The 5,229-nt window shown below is 35.6% G+C and overlaps 1 pseudogene; it reads left to right on the forward strand.

The window, feature by feature from the left end:
• Window positions 1-449: 449 nt before the first annotated feature.
• On the forward strand, window positions 450-1,614 carry LOC109434562 (rab-3A-interacting protein pseudogene; annotated as a pseudogene).
• The last annotated feature ends 3,615 nt before the right edge of the window (window positions 1,615-5,229 follow it).

Here is a 5,229-nt window from a genome sequence, read left to right on the forward strand (position 1 = left end):
ATTTCATTAAAATTGAGTTATTGATTCATTTGTGTATCCTTGGGCAAATAATTTCAGTAGCTGAAAAAAAAATAGCGTTCAACACTAAAAGATTAAATCCCTAGTAAAAAAAAAAAAGAGCAACGTAAATTTAAAATTATAAAAATTGTCATTTATTATTATTACTTTTGTGTCTAGTTTTCTCTAAACTCCTATTACTAATATTAGTCATCATTTTCAATTGTTTATATTAGTCAAGGTGCAAGGAGCACATACCCAGTGCTATGTACCACTCAGAGATTGTTCCTTGCTTTTCTAGTCCATCGATGATACTCTCTTGACTCTGAGGCAGAGAAGACCCAGTCGAATGATGTCCTAGAAATTGAAATAGGAACTCAGGGACCAGCTTTAATAGCACTGCTTCCAGAAAGTCTGATAAAGGTAGGAGAGGACTCATTATTGCAGGTGCCATGTGTTGGCCATACCCTTCGGCTTTATGCTCTGCCCCTATTCAGTCTAATGCCTTAGATGTCTCTAACCTTCCTACACAACCTGTGTATTCTTTTCCCAGATGTTTAAATTGCACGGAAATATCTAGTATCAGCATCTGTGTTACAGATCCAACACCTTGATCTACCTCTGCAGTAACAGCTGGATTAACTAAATTAACTATGACAACTGTAGCTCAGAGAGGGAGTTTTTGAAGGGTGCTACTATAATAGAGGCTTGTGATGTCAGTGATAAATTTTGGGGTTGAGTACCGATAGTCTGTCCCATTTACAAAGCCCATCTGTTTTGGAAGTCAGAGAAAGGGGCTATGAAAGATTAAAAGAACTTGCAATAGCTCAGAGGGAACTGAAGTTAAAAGATGAAGACTGTGACTATCTAAAGCACGAGATCAAACTGGACAGGAATTGGAGGAACTCATAGCCAGTCTATTTGAGGAAGCTCATAATATGGTGATGTAGCAAATGTCAAGCAGGCAACAGCACGAAAACAGACTTTCCAGTTCTCCAACATCACCTACACAAGAGCCTCTGCTAGGCGGAAAGACATCTTTTTACAAGGGGCATACAAAAATTTAAAGTGCAAGTGTTGCTATGAGTGGCAGTCATCAGGACCTCAATGTGATACAGCCAAGTGTAAAAGACTGCAAAAAGGCTGACTTATCTCTGTATGATCAATTCAGATCTTGAAAGGATGGGCCCACAATGGACAGAACCTGTCCTTTCTTAGACAAAAATCAGGAAGATTTTCTCCGTGTTTAACATGCTCAGAAAGTGAGTTATTCTGGAGGATGTGGAAAACTCTAAGCATTGAGTCAGTAGAATTACAATTTATTTGATTTGTGAAAGCTTCAGCAGTCAAATACAGAGGACCAAAAAAATGTGCTCTCACTGGCCAGAGTGAGTTCAGTCAACACAGAATTAATACGGAGACTCAAGCAATTATTACACTTCTCCTTTTTGTAGATACAGGATCACTTCTGTACGTAACTGTTTTTGCATACATTTGATATATACACATCCTCCTGTTGTGAAACACCAAGATGTTAATCGAATGTTTTGGGAAGTTATGCAGTTGAGAAAAGAGATGTCATTTGCAAAGCTGGGAAATTTCAAAGAGAAACTCTGATGCTCTGCCTGGGACCGTGCATAAACCCCCCTGAATACCTGGGAAACGGCTGAATATTTTTATGGTTACTTGATATTTATTTCTAGGGAGTGGATGCAAGACTCTTCCCCTCTTTTGCAAATTACACAAAGTACTGTCATTTCTTAAACTGACATGTGCTGTGTTTGCTTATTCATTAGTCAAACACACTATAAAGAATTACAGGTGTACCAGTGATTGTAATGTATAGTTGCCAAAAAAAGCTAACTAAATGGTAGATTGAAAAAATATGCATAAATAATATTGAATTATATTTGCTGGTATGTTTCAGGGATATGTATTAGCATATATTAATTTTATTCAAATCACTGAATAAATAGTGATTTTTACAATTTACACTTTAGATTTTTATTACCCTCATCATTTAATTGTCCCTTAATTCTATACTTATTGATTTTATTTGAAAAAAATATCAGGTTTTTACCTAAAACTAATATAAAATATTGAATATCAACTGTAACTGAAAAAAATAATTTAAGAAACAGATCAGAGGGCCGGCCCAGGTGGCTTAGGCGGTTAGAGTGCTCCTAACTCCGAAGGTTGACAGTTCAATTCCCACATGGGCCAGTGGGCTCTCAGCCACAAGGTTGCCAGTTCAATTCCTCGAGTCCCACAAGGGATGGTGGGCTCCGCCCCCTGCAACTAAGATTGAACATGGCACCTGGAGCTGAGTTGCCTCCCAGATGGCTCAGTTGGTTGGAGCACATCCTCTCAACCGCAAGGTTGACGGTTTCGACTCCCGCAAGGGATGGTGGGCTGTGCCCCCTGCAACTAACAATGGCAACTGGACCTGGAGCTGAGCTGCGTCCTCCACAGCTGGGATTGGGGGACTGCAGCTTGAGGCTGAATGGCACCCTCCGCAACTAGGATTGAAGGGACAACAACTTGACTTGGAAAAAAGGCCTGGAAGTACACACTGTTCCCCCAATAAAGTCCTGTTCCCCTTTCCCAATTAAAAAAAAAAAAATCTTTAAAAAAAAAATAGATCAGGTTTTTGACACACATTCATAACAAAATGCTGCCTATATTTTCCAAGTGTTGTATATTTTTAAAATAAGCCATATCTACTCTTACTAGCAAGACAAAAAAATAACACTTGTTACTATTTATAGAGAAAATGTGGAGAAAAAAGGAAATCTCATACACTGTTGGTGGTAAAGTAAATTGGTATAGCCACTATGGGAAACAGTATGGAGGTTCCTCAAAAAATTAAGAATAGAGCTACCATATGACCCAGCAATCCCTGTTCTGGGTATCTACCTGAAATTTTTGAAAATATTTATTCATAAAGATATATGTACCCCTATGTTCATTGCAGCATTATTTGTGATGGCCAAGACATGGAAACAATCCAACTGTCCTTGGATGGACAGAAAATTGGATAAAGAAGCTGTGGTACATATATACAATGGAATACTACTCTGCCATAAGATGAAGTACTGCCATTTGTGACAGCATGGATGAATCTTGAGAGTATCATGCTGAGCAAAAATAAGTCAGATGGAAAAGGACAAGAATCATATGATTTCACTGACATGTGGGATATAAAACAAAACAACAAATGAACAAAGAAAAAAATTAAAAGCTCATTAACACACAACAGTATAGTGGTTATCAGAGAGAAAGGGGTAGAGGGTTAAAGAGGTTAAAGGGGGTCAAATATATGGTGATGCAAGGAGACTAAACTTTGAGTAATGAGCACAGAATACAATATACAGATGATGTATTAATTAATATTGTACACTTGAAACATATAGTCTTATTAACCAGTTTCACCCCAATAAACTTAATTTAAAAATAAAATAAGTCATATCTAAATATTCAGCTGAAACTGGTTTAAGTATACTATTTCAAAGAAAAGCAAGTATTTTCAACATAGTTTTGGGATAGTATCCTAAAAGATATGTTGAATTTGTGATTCAAAATAACATCTATTCTATGTAAGGAAAAAAAAAAAAACAATTTCCCTTTCAAGTACAATATTTATAAATGTTTATAAATTATAGACTAAATGTTGAAAAATGCAACATTAGCATTTTTATGTATATATTCAAACCCATCATAAAAACCTCTTTTTAAAATTAAGTTATAAATTCAAATACACCATGTTTCAAAGGATATAGTAATCAACTTATAAATATTAAGCTACATGTCAATATGTGTTTAAAGCATGCAGAGAAATAAATGTATCTAGGACTTTAAAATTATCATTCTATGTATCATGCTATTTTTAAAATGTCTAGATAGTAGGGTTATACTATTATGTACATCTTTATAAAAAGAAAATTTAGATCTTAAGTTAATGATTTAAAGACATGCATAGATTCTCCAATAGTGTTGAAAATATAATACGAAAGGCCAACAGGTACATGAAAAGATGCTCAACATCACTAATCATTAGGGAAATGCAAATAAAAACCACAATGAGATATCTCCTCACCTCTGTTAGAATGGCCATCATCAAAGAGATAAGAGATAACAAATGCTGGTCTGGATGTAGAGAAAAAAGAACCCTTGTATACTGTTGGGGGGATTATAAATTGCTACAGCCACCATGGAAAACAGTATGGAGGATCTGCAAAAAATTAAAAATAGAACACCATATGATCTAGCACTTCTATTTCCGGGAATATATCCAAAGGAAATAAAAATACTAACTCAAAAAGATATCTGCCACTCCGTGTTCACTGAAACACGATTTACAATATGGAAACAACCTAAGTGTCCATCAACGGATGAATGGATAAAGAAGTTGTGAGGAATACTTTCCTATATATGCAATATATGATACAGCAGTGTTAGTTATAGTCATCATGTTGTACATGACATTCCTAGGACTTATTTATCTTATAACTTGAAGTTGGCATCCTTTGACCATCATCCTCCAATTCCCACTCCCCCCCCAGCGCCTCCCGTCTTCTGTCTCTGATAACCAAAAGTTTCTTTTCCTCCAACATTTTTTTTTTTAAGAATTCCACATGTGAGGTATTTCCACATACAGTATTTCTCTTTCTCTATCTGACATCTCACTTAGCATAATGCCTTCAAGTTCCATCCATGTTGGAATATATAGAGATAGAGATAGAGAGATAGAGATAGAGATAGAGATAGAGATAGAGATAGAGATAGAGATAGAGATAGAGATAGAGATAGAGATATATAGATATATATATAGATATAGATATATTTCAGTCATAAAAAATGAGGATACCGTACCATTTACAATAACATGGATGGAACTTGAAGGCATTATACTAAATGAGATGTCAGAAAAAGAAAGAGAAATACAGTGTGACCTCACATGTGGAATCTTAAAAAAAAAACTCAGAGAAAAAGAGGCCAGACTTGTGGTTATCAGAGACAGAGGATGGGGGGAGAGGGAATTGGAGAGTGATGGTCAAAGGATACCAACTTCAAGTTATAAGATACGTAAGTACTAGGAATGTAATGTACAACATGATGACTGTAACTAACACTGCTATATCATGTATAGCATATATAGGAAAGTTGTTAGGAGAGTAAATCCTAAAAGTTTTCATCACAAAGAGAAATTTTTTCATCCTTTCTTTTCTTCTT

Source organism: Rhinolophus sinicus, chromosome 17 (genome assembly GCF_057876585.1).
Source record: "Rhinolophus sinicus isolate RSI-liver-muscle chromosome 17, RSI-T2T, whole genome shotgun sequence".
Classification (NCBI taxonomy): Eukaryota; Metazoa; Chordata; class Mammalia; order Chiroptera; family Rhinolophidae; genus Rhinolophus; species Rhinolophus sinicus.